Source organism: Odocoileus virginianus, chromosome 3 (genome assembly GCF_023699985.2).
Source record: "Odocoileus virginianus isolate 20LAN1187 ecotype Illinois chromosome 3, Ovbor_1.2, whole genome shotgun sequence".
In the NCBI taxonomy this organism is placed as follows: domain Eukaryota; kingdom Metazoa; phylum Chordata; class Mammalia; order Artiodactyla; family Cervidae; genus Odocoileus; species Odocoileus virginianus.
In genome coordinates this window covers 55,167-69,491 of record NC_069676.1, presented here as the reverse complement: position 1 = coordinate 69,491, position 14,325 = coordinate 55,167, and the positions used below count along the sequence as shown (strand labels likewise).

General features: G+C 37.8%; 1 long non-coding RNA gene across 1 annotated transcript in view; it reads right to left on the bottom strand.

The window, feature by feature from the left end:
* The window catches only part of LOC139032735 (uncharacterized), a 24,827-nt gene extending 10,502 nt beyond the window's left edge, over positions 1 to 14,325 (bottom strand). The window contains exons 1-2 of the long non-coding RNA XR_011485327.1: positions 14,124 to 14,325; positions 11,296 to 11,352 (exon numbers count right to left, since the gene is read on the bottom strand). This is a non-coding gene — a long non-coding RNA (uncharacterized lncRNA). The remainder of the gene's footprint in view (positions 1 to 11,295; positions 11,353 to 14,123) is intronic.

The following is a 14,325-nucleotide window of genomic DNA, read 5'->3' as shown; positions in this document are numbered from 1 at the left end:
AATGATCAGTCACCTGAGACATATTAAAAGCTTTTTTTTTTTTTTAAAGCTCTTAATATGACAGACAAAAGAAGACACAATTGGTCAATGAAATGGCCAGAGATGTACTGATCTTCTTTTTTAACATCTTTATTTACACAGCAACAGATATAAATATTTGCCTCTTTCATTAAATGTATTTCCCAGTGGTCATGGATTGTTGTGAAAGCTGGACTGTAACAAAGGCAGAGGAACCAGAGGTCAAATTGCCAACATCTGCTGGATCATTGAAAAAGCAAGAGAGTTCCAGGAAAACATCTACTTCTGCTTTATTGACTACACCAAAGCCTTCGATTGGGTGGATCACAATAAACTGTGGAAAATTCTGAACGAGATGGAAATACCAGACCACCTGACTTGCCTCCTGAGAAATCGGTATGCAGGTCAAGAAGCAACAGATAGAGCCAGACATGGAAGAACAGACTGGTTCCAAATGGAAAGGAGTACGTCAAGGCTGTATATAGTCACTCTACTTACTTAACTTCTATGCAGAGTACATCATGTGAAATGCTGGGTTGGATGAAACACAAGCTGGATGAATCAAGATTGCTAGAAGAAATATCAACAACCTCAGATAAGCAGATAATACCACCCTTATGGCAGAAGCAAAGACGAACTAAAGAGTCTCTTGATGAAAGTGAAAGGGAGGAGTGAAAAAGCTGGATTAAAACTCACCATTAAAAAACGAAGATCATGGCATCTGGTCCCATCCCATCAGGTCACAAAATGGGGAAACAATGGAAACAGTGGTTGACTTTATTTTTGGAGGCTCCAAAATCACTGCAGATGATGACTGAAGCCATGAAATTAAAAGACACTTGCTTCTTTGAAGAAAAGCTATGACAAAACTAGACAGCATTTTAAAAAGCAGAGACATTACTTTGCCAACAAAGGTCAGTCTAGCAAAAGCTATGGTTTACCAGTAGTCACGTATGAATGTGCGAGCAGGACCATAAAGAAAACCGAGCACCGAAAGACTGATGCTTTTGAACAGTGGTGTTGGAGAAGACTCTAGAGAGTCCTTGGACTGCAAGGAGATCCAACCAGCCCATCCTAAAGGAGATCAGTCCTGGATGTTCATTGGAATGTCTGATGCTGAAGCTGAAACTCCAATACTTTGGCCACCTGATGGGAAGAACTGACTCATTTGAGAATACCCTGATGCTGGGAAACAGTGAAAGCAAGAGAAGAAGGGGACCACAGAGGATGAGATGGTTGGATGGCATCACTGATTCAATGGGCATGAGTTTGAGCAAGCTTCGGGATTTGGTGATGGACTTGGAAGCCTGATGTGCTGCAGTCCATGGGGCTGCAAACAGACATGACTGAGGGACTGAACTGAACTGAACTGAATGAGAACGTTGTGTATCTCTGTGTGTTCTTAGTCTTTCATAGTAACAGTGCTAATTTCTTTATCTGCCTTCTTTGATTTAATTGAAGAACTCTCCATGTTAGAAATGTTTATTTCCATTTTACATATGAAGATATGGTCTTCAAATTCTGATTTTTTTCTGCTTCCTAAACACATCCTCTTACTACCTGCCAAATAGTCATTCTGGAATCCCAGGGAGGCCAATGAGAAGTGCTAATGAATGCCTTCAAGGCAGCATGGTGTAGATAGGGTGTGGAAATTGGCCCCAGATTTATCTGGGTTTGAATCCCAGTGCTGCTACTAGTTAGCTAGATTAACACTTGTTCAGAACTACACAAGCACTCCAGACGCTCATTGGTTTCATTGTCTATGAAATGAATGTAATAACTTCATGTATGTAAAGATGGGCTTCCCAGATGGTACAGAGGTAAAGAATCTGCCTTTCAGTGTAGAAGAGGCAAGAGACTCAAGTTCAGTCCCTGGGCTGGGAAGATCCCCTGGAGAAGGAAATAACTGCCCATTCCAGTATTCTTGCCTGGAGAAATCATGGACAGAGGACCCTTGTGGGCTACACTCCATGGGACCGCAAAGAGGTGGACCGTACTGGCACACACACAATTCAAAAGGGAGCTAGCCTAGAATTGCCAGATGTAGATAATATCAGTTCCTTTTTTCTCCCTACCTTTAATTAGAGATAATGGGGATCAAGCGATTTGATCAGCCTGCTTTGGGGAAGTTGGTGGAGAAAATGTGCATGTGTGGGACTGCCCTGTGAGGCAAAGCTCCCTTGCTGGAGGAGAGTTGGGGTGTGTGGTCTGATCCTTTGCAGAGTTTGTGGTTCAAGGACTGAAAAGAACTCATGTAAGGGGAGATTTGATTTAGAATTGGTGGAGGTGGTGGTGGGGTGGGTGGTCACATTCTGACGGTTGAACTAGCAGATGTGAAATAGGAAGTGAAAGAAAGTGAGGGATTAAGCATGATTATCAGCTTTTTGTCAAGAAAAAACTGTAAGAAGTCTATGGGACTATGAAGTGAAGCAAACTGGGGCAGAGAAAGATCTCTTCTCTTGAGTTGTCGGCACACTTGAATGTGACTCACAAGTTCCAGGCAGAAGATTTGAGAGACCCAACACATTGACATTTAAATATGAGACCAAAAATGTATTAATTGCTTATACAACAAGATGAAGTCATTTTCATTTTATATTTACTTACATTGTAATACTGTAAGAATTTCTAAGGGTGTTATTCATTTTGAAATGTTTCATTTAAAGATAAAAGTAATATTCTAAGAGACATATTCATGAAGAATAGTATCACCAGAACTAGAGGAACGTAAAAATAAAGCAAGATATTATTTGAATAATATTTTGTAAATGTTATGCAAGTAAACTTTCTCTAGATGCCTTTGGCTATTAACTTTTTCTCTTCTCATTTTCTGCCCTTATATTTATAACATGAACCACTGATGGGATTGAGTGTGTTTGTTGTTGTTTCGTTGCTAAGTTGTGCCTGACTCTTTGCAACCCCATGGACTATAGCCCGCCAGGCTCCTCTGTCTGTGGGATTTCCCAGGCAAGAATAGTGGGGAGGGTTTCCTTTTTCTTCTTCAGGGGGTCTTCCTGACCCAGAGATAAAACCCACATCTCCTGAATTGACAGGTGGTTTCTTTACCTCTGAATCACCAGGGAAGCCCTGGGAATGAGTTCAATGGAATTGAAAGTCTCAGGAAGAACATACCAAGAGAAAATAAGATTCATGGGTGTGTACATCATTGTCTCTAGATTATTTCACATGTTAGTCAATACAATCTGTTGTCATTATAAGCTGTATAAATAGCTAAAGTAATTTAGATTCAAAGATGTTTTAGGGTCTTGTCTTAGTTTACTAGGGCTGCCATCACAAAATACCACAGACTGGGTTGTTTGAAAGACAGAACACTATTCTCTAATGTTCTGGAAGCTGGGAGTTAAGATCAAGTTGGTTTCTCTTGAGAAGTCCATCCTTGGCCTTGAGATGCCTGCCTTCTCATTGGGTTCTCTCGTGGCTTTCTCTCTGTGCACATACAGAAGTAAGACTCCAACAGAGAAGTGTAGGATGATGTTAAGTTGAGAACACTCACATGGGTGTTAAACAGTAAAACTGGGATTTTCCTTCTCCCAAACTCCACAGTGCAAGATGTGCACATGTAGTGTTTGACATCAGACTGAGGCCTGAGACTGGAGATGGACGCAGGAGCAGACAGTGGGCAGGGGGCAGGGGTTACCTGGGGAGTCTTATGTAATGGAGACATATAAATGCGGATACTTAAATCATTGCTTACTTTGCTTGGAGTCAAATTACCTGTAGGCCACTTAAAATTTGTTTTATGAGTTAATATTTCATTTTGTTGAGGTATAGTTGATTTACAATGTTGTGTTCATTTCTGGTGTACGGCAAAGTGATTCAGTTTTATATACACACACACACGCATGCATCTCTGGACTTCTCTGATGGCTCTGCAGTAAAGAATCTGCCTGCCAGTGCAGGGGGTGCGGGTTCAAGCCCTGGGTGGGAAGGTGCCCTGGAGATGGAAATGGAAACCTGATCCAGTATTCTTGCCTGGAAAATCCCACGGACAGAGGACCCTGGTGGGGCTGCAGTCCATGGGGTTGCAACGAATCAGACACGAATTAACAACACACACACACACACACACACACACACACACACACATCTCCATTTATTTCAGATTCTTTTCCCTGAGAGGATATTGCAAAATATTGACTATAATTCCTGCTGCTATACTGTAGGCCTTTGTCAGTTGTATATTTTATATATAGCAGTGTGTACATTTTAATCCCAAACTCCTAATTTATTCCCCCTGCTTTTCCCTTTGGTAAAAATAAGGTTGTTTTCCATGTCTTTCAGTTTCTTTTGTTTTGTATGTAAGTTCCTTTGTATCTCTCTTTTTGTTTTTCTCTGAGAATCAACATATAAGCAATACCATATGATGCTTGTCTTTGTCTGGCTTACTTCACTTAGTATGATAATGTCTAGATCCATCTATGTTGCTGTAAAGGTCATTATTTCATTCCTTTTTTATGACTGAATAATATGCCCTTGTATACGTGTACCACCTCTTCTTTATCCATTCCTCTGTTGATGGACATTTAGTTTGCTTCCATATCTCAGCTGTTGTGAAATTGTTGCACTGAATATTGGGATGCCTGTATCTTTGTAAGTTATGGTTTTCTCTGGATTTATGCCCAGGAGAGATATTTCTGAGTCATATGGTAGCTCTCTTTTTAGTCTTGTAAAGAACCTCCTTACTGTTCTCCATGCTGGTTGTAGCAATTTACATTCCCACCAACAGTTGAAGAGGGTTCTCTTTGCTCCACACACTTTCCAGCCTTTATTACTTGTACATTTTTTGATAAGGGTCATTTGGACTGGTGTGAGGTGGTATCTCATTATAGTTTTGATTTGCATTTCTCTAATAATTAGAGGGACTTACCTGGTGGCTCAAATGGTAAAGCACCTGCCTACAATGCAGGAGACCCAGGTTCAATCCCTGGTTTGGGAAGATCCCCTGGAGAAGGAAATGGCAACCCACTACAGTGTTCTTGCCTGGAGAATCCCAGGGATGGAGGAGCCTGGTGGGCCACAGTCCATGGGGTCACAAAGAGTCGGGCATCTTTTCATGTGTCTGTTGACCAGCTGTATGTCTTCTTCAGAGAAATGCTTATTTAGATCTTCTACCCATGTTTGGGTTGAGTTGTTGTTTTGATTTTTAATTTTTATATCAAGATGCATAAGCTGTTTTATAGTTTAGAGATTAACCCCTGGAGATTAATCACATCATTTGCAAATATTTTCCCCATTCTGTAGGTTGTCTTTTCAGTTTGTGTTCAGTTTCCTTTGCTGAGCAGGAATTTTTAAGTTTAACTAGATCCCATTTGTTTATTTTTTATTTCCGTTACTCTGGGAGTCACATTCATAAAGATATCGCTGTGATTTATATCAAAGAGGTTCTGTGTATCTTTTCCTCTAGGAGATTTACAGTATCCAGTCTTCAATTTAGGCCTTTAATTCATTTTGAGTTTATATATGTGTGTGTGTGTTGTTAGAAAATGTTTTAATTTCATTGTTTTCCATATAGTTATCTAGCTTCCCAGCATCATTTATTGAGGAGATTTTTTTGTTCATTGTATATTCTTAACTCCTTTGTTGTAGATTACTTGAATGTAGGTGCATGCGTTTATTTCTGGGCTTTCTATCTTGTTCCGTTGATCTGTATTTCCATTTGTGTAACTGTGTGTCATTTTAAAATTAAAATATAAATGCTTCTTGCAAAATCCCTTGTTAATCTTCTGGGAAAAGGCAAAATATAGCAGTAGTGTAAAAGATTGCAAAATTGACCATCATCATCAAGCTACAGCAATGTTGGACTTCTCTTCATTGATAAATCTAAACCTTAAAATATTTAGAGCAAACTTAAAAATTTGTAAGAGAATAAATGTTTACAAAAAATGCAAACGGTGCCTCGGGACCTCTGATATTCCAAACTTTTTTTCTTTTTGCACATTCATGATGCTATTTCTTATATTTATGAACACTGGATTCATTTTTCTGCTTTAAGTTTTAAATAAAATGTGAAACTATTTACAGTAAAAGAGTATGAGATACAGACTGGCCTAAAAACAAAACAAAACAAACAAAACAAAAAACAGCTGTGTGTGCATGTATGTGTATGTGTATATTTTTGTGCTGAGTTAAACAATGCTTTCATTACATGAGTTTAGACCCAAAGGAAAATTTTTTGGCTTTGTCCAGTCAATAAGATTAGGTACTTTGAGAGACAGGAGGCCTTTACTAACTTGCTGATAGTAAGTCAAGTGAACAATAACTGTTAATGCCTACATTCAGTGGCCTTTTCCTCTTCAGGAGATACAAGGAAGTAAACAGATTTAGATGTAGATATAGAAATGGTGAGATATACATGAATATTCTGATCTATCTTAAGATGTACAGATGTATCTATACATATATTTGTATATTTTAGAGGTACTTATTTGATTTAATTTTAAAATACAGCTTGCTATCTTTGCTCCTAGAATCTACCATGCATAGAAATAAATAGCCTCCAACTAATAAAAATAAATGAAAAAAAAAAATAAACAAAACTATCCTTAAAGTAAAAAAAAAAAAGAAAGAAATAGTTTGGCCTTAGTGAGAGAATTTTTGCTCAGCTTCCTCACACAGAAAAGTAAGTGACACCAGGGACTCATTCAGTAGTATAGCACTTGGTAACAGACAAGTAACAAGGCAAATACCCTTAGCATATATATATATATATATATGTATATATATATATATATATATATAGATATAGATATATATATATATATAACTGGACAAGAGAAAAAAAGGTCAGAAGACTTTCTCTAAAAGGAACAAAAATCCCCTTATTATATTATATGTGGTAATAGCATCTCTCCCATTTTCCTGGGGATTTTAATGTTCTCAATAGTAAAGTAAGAGGGGTATTCTTTCAGCAAGAGACCTAGAAAGCTAGACTTTACAAAAAAGGTTCAGGTCATTATTTTTAAATATTTTAGTAGGGCAGCATTAAAATCAGTGTTCTGGTTGATTTTTAAAGCTCTTTTCATATCATTTTTGAGTTTTAATATTAAGGAATTTGTGGAATTTGTAACAGATGTAATTCATAAACACTGAATTTGTTTCATTTAGATATAATGCTTACACATATACATGAGAGATAAAAAAGTTCAAACACTATATGGCAAGTCTTTGGATTTCTTTTATAGAACAAAACTGAAGTAGCAATCATAACTACATATTTAAATAAGCATGGTGTACTTTCAATGTTTCTGATGTTTACACCAAATTTTCTAATTAAATTTTTGTAATTACTATTACTTTTAGGGCACTCCATTTTGCTTACCATTTGCTTTATATACATTTTTTTTTCTTTTTGACCACACCTCACAGCATGTGGGATTTTAGTTACCTCACCAGGGATCAAACCTGAGTCCCTAGCATTGGAAGCACAGAGTCATAACCACTGGACAACCAGGGAAGTCATTGCTTTATGTATTTAAAACTGAAAACTCCGTATGTGTTAACTCAAAAAATATTTAAGACAAAAAAACTGAAATTCCATTTCATCCCATTAGGTTTCACTTCCTTCCTAAGGATATGCCCTTGTTTCTATATGCTCTTTTAGCCATTTTCCTGTGTGTTTCCATAAGTAATTATGCATATGCTTTTTTATTTTCATAAATGTCATCATGTTATTCATGTTCCCTTTTTAATGGCAATACTGTTATTTATTTAAAGTTTTCACTTTACAAGGAAAGGTAAAACTATATGATACTGAAGTTAGGATTTTCTGGTATTTAAAAATGCAGTAAGCAAGGCTAGTGGGAAAGGGTTGCAGACTTTAACAATATTCACAACCTAAAAATTGAGAGTTCTGTTTTATTTGGTGCAAAATTTTAGGGCCTCAAAACCAAGAGCTAGCACCTCAAGTAACCCTGAGAGAAATGCTTCCAGGACAGGAGAGAAAGAGCCAGGTGATATAGAAGTTTTGTAACAAAGGGTAGGTGGTCTTAACATCAAAAGATTATTGCTAAAGAAAACCAGGTATCTCAAGTTAAGGAATTTAGCCCTGTTTCTGTGTGAGAAGATGTAGGAGACTGGGCTCACTGAAAGCATTCCTGTGATATGCATTGCAGCTATTCTGGGGCCAGAATCCTATGTTTTTCACATCCTGAGCTGGCTTGGCACTCACTGTAGGCAGTGGCTGCAGTCTGATAGCGGGCATTCATCTCCTTCCCAAGTGCCCTTAGGGCTCACCAGCTCACCATCTATGGTGGCTACAATTGCTGGTGACTGTGACGTCCTTGCCTAAAGATATGGCAGGAAATATTACATCTCTCAGGTGTGTTGGAGGTTCAGAGGTCAGGGCTGGCTTGGAGGCTGGGTGTGCTGGCCCACCACATTCCATCACTGGAAAAACAAATTCTTGTGATTGAAATCAGTGGCAAAGGAAACAAGTTGAACCTCACATCTTTTCAAATGTATGCAGTGAATGCTGTCTTTATATATATGGTGCATTGATTTGTAAGTCTTTTACAAGGTTCTAGGTACTGAGTTCTTATTTTTGTTTTTGCTAATTATGTTTACTTTTCTGTTTTGGCAAACTATATCAAGGAAATAGTACGCACAAATAAGCACAGGATGTGAAAGTTTATTCTTCTTCCCAGATCTATTTCCTCCCATTCAAGAACATCAATCATTACATAATTTCTATAAGATTCTGGAGTTGAAAGCCCATCCTGGGTATTATACAAGTGTTCTTTTATAATCCTTTATGCCATTTCTGATTAAGGTAATTCACATTGCTTTCATTATTGTTTTTCTTTTATTAAATCATCACACTAACTTGTTGACAATGATTTAAAGGAAAGAAATAGGAGAAAGGCCTGGATATGCTGCTGGACACACTAGCTACTTTTATTGGTCTGAGGTTTAAGCAGGAACCCAAAATTAAACATTGTTCCTAGGAATGCAATGATGAAATTCAAACATACTTTTCCCATCCCATACTGTGGGAAATTGTCCAATCCTGGTCCAATGTGAATATTCTACTAGGACATTTTATATCAGATGAGTTCTGAAACATTGATATATAAACATTCTGAGCATAATTAGTGAAATAAAATCTCAAATTATTGCCACACCTAAAATTCGTCCTGCATTTAAAGTAGTCTTCTCAAGAGAATATGATTTATCTTTCTACAGTAAAAATTCTCTTTTTTGTTATTTAACTCACACTGCAATATCTTGCAGTCTATAGTACATTATAAATCCTCTTTTTGAATGTACAAGCTGAGAGTTACACCAGAAACAAACTATTCTTACTGAGCTCTTTAAAGACATAGAAAGCTTTGGAAAGAAATACATGTCTCTGGAGAAATCTCCTGACAAAGCAGTATGGAAAAAGTCACACTACATTTCATGCAGCATTTGTCTTGTTTAATAAGAGCTATATCCCAAAATTTGTTTTAATTACTGATAATTAGGAACATTAGATTTAAAGAGGAAATCAAGACTACCTTAATACTAGGTTAAGCACACTGGTATAAATTGCTTTTATCAAAATGGCATCCCTCTGATACTGGCATGCAGATTTATTCTCAAAGCTTTTTAACTTTTCCTAAAGATCAAGGGCAGAGTGTTTTGAAGTTCCTATTTTGTTATAACTCGAGACCAGTTTTTAACAATTATTACTTTAAGAATCATGGCTTATGTCTGAAGGCTGAAATAAGAACAGATCATAAGCACAGCAGAACAGGAATTTAAATGGATATATGGAGAATATAAGAAGTATTAAGTTCACCATAAAACAGTGGTATATTTATTAAAATACTTTATCACATTTCTTTCTAGAAAAAATATTGAAATTTTAAGTGGTATGAAAGAGAAAAAGAGAAAGGAAAAGCCTTCATGTGCTTTTCATTGAACTTTCTTGCAAGAGTTTTAAATGATACCATTGCATGCAGATGAAAGACAGCTGATCTGCCAGTGACATTCTTATTCCTGCTGAGAACTTATTTTGAGTAATATTCAGTCAGTTTAAAGCAACTTCAAACTATCAATCTGATACAATGACAAACTTAAAAGAAAAGTGCTGGTCACTCAGTCCTGTCTGACTCTTTGCGACCCCATGGAGCAGGGGTCCACCAGGCTCCTCTGTCCATGGGATTCTCCAGGCAAGACTATTGGAGTGGATTACTATTCCCTTTTCCAGGGTATCTTCCTGACCCAGGGATTGAACCTGGGTCTCCTGCATTAAAGGCAGATTCTTTACCTTCTGGCCAACTCAAATATACAGCTGGATAAAAATTTCAGCAATGTTATTTGTTGATTGCTTACTAAAGGCAGATCCCTTAATGTCTTTTAATTCATAGATCTTCATCTCTAAAACTGGGACAATCCTGTCTACTTTGGAGGGCTGTTGTGATGTGTCAGTGAGGTGCTAGGCTGCATCAGGACAGCTTCTCGATAAATACTGCCTTATCCTGCCACTAGAGATTCTGGAAATGTCTATCCTTTGGGTGAAGGGGCTCAGTGTATTTGATGACTCAGTGACTTGGTTATACTCTGAATGAGCTTAATGCAAACTATCGAATAATAGGACATCTTCAACATGTTAGACATCTATGGAAAAAAACTCATCTGCCAATGCAGGAGACCTAAGAATCCAGATTCGATCCCTGGCTTGGGAAGATCTCCTGGAGAAGGATATGGCAACCCACTCCACTATTTTTGCCTGGAGAATCCCATGGATAGAGAGAGGAGCCTGGAGGGCTACAGTCCATAATGTCGCAAAGATTTGGACACAACTGAAGCAACTTAGCACAAACATGTTACCAGTTTGTTTACTATCATGATCGACTCTGAGACTGGAACGAAAGATGGTTTCAGTGTGGAACCATCTTTAGAAGTGAAGGGAAGTTTGTGTCAAAAGTATTGAACACCCTTTGGCTAAAATGATGGATCTAGAAGGTGACTTACATATAAAATTGTCTTCTCTGCATGTTGAGAGATGAGGTGGTGGATGCTGTTAGAGTAGAAATTGATCTCCCTGAGTTTAGCATGTTATCTGTTGATGGAATTAATTAATTGTTCCTAGTCTATGTGTGTATATATACATATACACCATACAAATTTATAAATACATATTTTAAAATATATAATAATTATATATAATAAAATATAACATTTTTGTATTGAAAAGGGGAGAATCAGTAAAGAACAATTATTGTTTCATTAGCCGTATATAAAAGTATACCCTAGAAATGGTAAAGAACTCACCTGCCAATACTAGACTCATGAGAGACGCTGGTTCGATCCCTGGGTTGAGAAGATCCCCTGGAGAAGGAAACAGTAACTCAGTCCAGTATTCTTGCCTAGCAAATGCCATGGACAGAGGAGCCTGGCAGGCTGCAGTCCATGGGGTCGTAAAGAGTCAGACACAACTGAGCACATGATGGAAGGATAACTAGAAAACAGATAAATTTATATGTGTCTGGACATATGTATAAGAAAATTATTACATGTCTTATATAGAAAGAAAACTTACTCCTTTTGAAGCAGTATTTAATAGGTTTGAAACCAGAACGATCTGAAATGACTTGACTATTTGATGAAAATTGCCCTTTGAACATAATATACACTGTGTAATTTTTACTTCTGTAAGAAACTTATCACTGGTAATATAAGCACATAAGCATTCTTACTGTAAATTAATGTTTTAAACCCAATTTTGCATAAAACAATGCATTACTGCACATTGAGAGAGAATTCCAGATGATGAGAGAAGACCCCTTAAGCATTTGGCTGATTACTGACCAGTGTATGTGCCTGAGGTCAGGGAAAACCACCTGAAGGATTGGGTGTAACAGGACACAGCCTTCACACAAGGACAGTCACAGTGCATGTTCTTATCCCCCAGACTGGAAAATCTAAGTTTACAAGGTATTGTACATGGAGGGTTTTGCAACAGTAGTAGGAAATAATTAACCTAAAGCAAAACACTGCAAAAGTCCCAAATAACAAGTCTTGTAAACTAGATCCAGAGGATCAAAAGGAATTTCTTTTAAACTAGATCCAGAGGATCAAAAGTTTCTAAGGAATTTTAATAAATCTCAAAATAAAGTATAAGAATATTTGTAGAAATCAACATATATACTACCCACTATGTAAAATTCAGTGTCAGAGAACCAGTGAAAAGTTACCAAGCAACGATTAGAAAGAGTAAGCACTGACATTAAAAGAATTATTATATTGTTATCATTTCTGTCCAAAAAGTAGCAACGAAGAAGATCAAAACTAATGCAAATCAGACTTTCAAATCTCTAGAGAAGAAAATTACAAGGTCCAAGTTGAAAATAAATTGGATGTAATTACAGACTTGAAAAGGTCAGTTTTCATTCCAATCCCAAAGAAAGGCAATGCCAAAGAATGCTCAAACTACCGCCCAATTGCACATATCTCACACACTAGTCAAGTAATGCTCAAAATTCTCTAAGCCAGGCTTCAGCAATACGTGAACCGTGAACTTCCAGATGTTCAAGCTGGTTTTAGAAAAGGCAGAGGAACCAGAGATCAAATTGCCAACATCTGCTGGATCACCGAAAAAGCAAGAGAGTTAAAGACATTTATTTCTGCTTTATTGACTATGCCATAGCCTTTGACTGTGTAGATCACAATAAACTGTGGAAAATTCTGAAAGAGATGGGAATACCAGAGCACTTGACCTGCCTCTTGAGAAACCTATATGCAGGTCAGGAAGCAACAGTTAGAACTGGACATGGAACAAAAGAGACTGCTTCCAAATAGGAAAAGGAGTACGTCAAGGCTGTATATTGTCACCTGCTTATTTAACTTATATGCAAAGTATATCATGAGAGACACTGGACTGGATGAAGCACAAGCTGGAATCAAGGCTGTCGGGAGAAATATCAACAACCTCAGACATGCAGATGACACCACCTTATGGCAGAAAGTGAAGAAGAACTAAAGAGCCTCTTGATGAAAGTGAAAGAGGACAGGGAAAATGTTGGCTTAAAGCTCAACATTCAGAAAACTAAGATGATGGCATCTGGTCCCATCACTTCATGGCAAATAGATGGGGAAACAGTGGAAACAGTGGCTGACTTTATTTTTTTGGGCTCCAAAATCACTGCAGATGGTGATTGCAGCCATGAAGTTAAAAGACACTTACTCCTTGGAAGGAAAGTTATGACCAACCTAGACAGCATATTAAAAAGCAGAGACATTACTTTGCCAACAAAGGTCCATCTAGTCAAGGCTATGGTTTCTCCAGTGGTCATGTATGGATGTGAGAGTTGGACCGTGAAGAAAGCTCAGTGCCGAAAAATTGATGCTTTTGAGCTGTGGTGTTGGAGAAGACTCTTAAGAGTCCCTTGGACTGCAAGGAGATCCAACCAGTCCATCCTAAAGGAGATCAGTCCTCTGTGTTCATTAGAAGGACTGATGCTGAAGCTGAAACGCCAATACTTTGGCCACCTCATGCGATGAGCTGACTCATTGGAAAAGATGGTGATGCTGGGAGGGATTGGGGGCAGGAGGAGAAGGGGACGACAGAGGATGAAATGGCTGGATTGCATCACCGACTCGATGGACATGAGTTTGGGTAAATTCGGGGAGTTTGTGATGGACAGGGAGGCCTGGCGTGCTGCGATTCATGGGGTCACAAAGAGTCAGACACGACTGAGGGACTGAACTCAACTGAACTGAATGGCAAAATGACCAGGAAAAGAGACAGGGAGGTACATTACGAGAAGTTCTTTTTACTATACGTGAAGAGTAATATTACTTGAAGGCCAACAGTTATAAGTTGAATTTACATATTATTAAAGCGACCACTAAGGTACAAAACCCAAACTGACAGCTAATAAGAAAAAAAAAAAAAAAAAAAAGAAACAAGGAAGAAGATAAAGTGGGATTGTAAAAAAGAAAAAACAAAGCAAAAAACTTCAATTCTAAAGGAGGCAGGAAAGTAGAAGTAGTAAATCACAGAGCAAAATATATATATATATATATCAATAGAAAAACACAAGAAAGAATGCATCTTGTATGATTTCATTCATACAAACTTCTGGAAAATGGAAACTAACTGCCAGTGATGAAGGCAGATCCCTGATGTCCTGGGCAGCAAGGGAAAGGCGAGAATGAGGATTTCCAAGGAGCACAGGAAACTTTGGAGGGTGACGGTGTGTTCCTATCTTGATTGTGATGCTGGTGTTTTATTTATATAGATGAACAACCTGGGCAGTGGTTATGACACTTTAAGACCACATTGCTGCTGTTTAGTTGCTA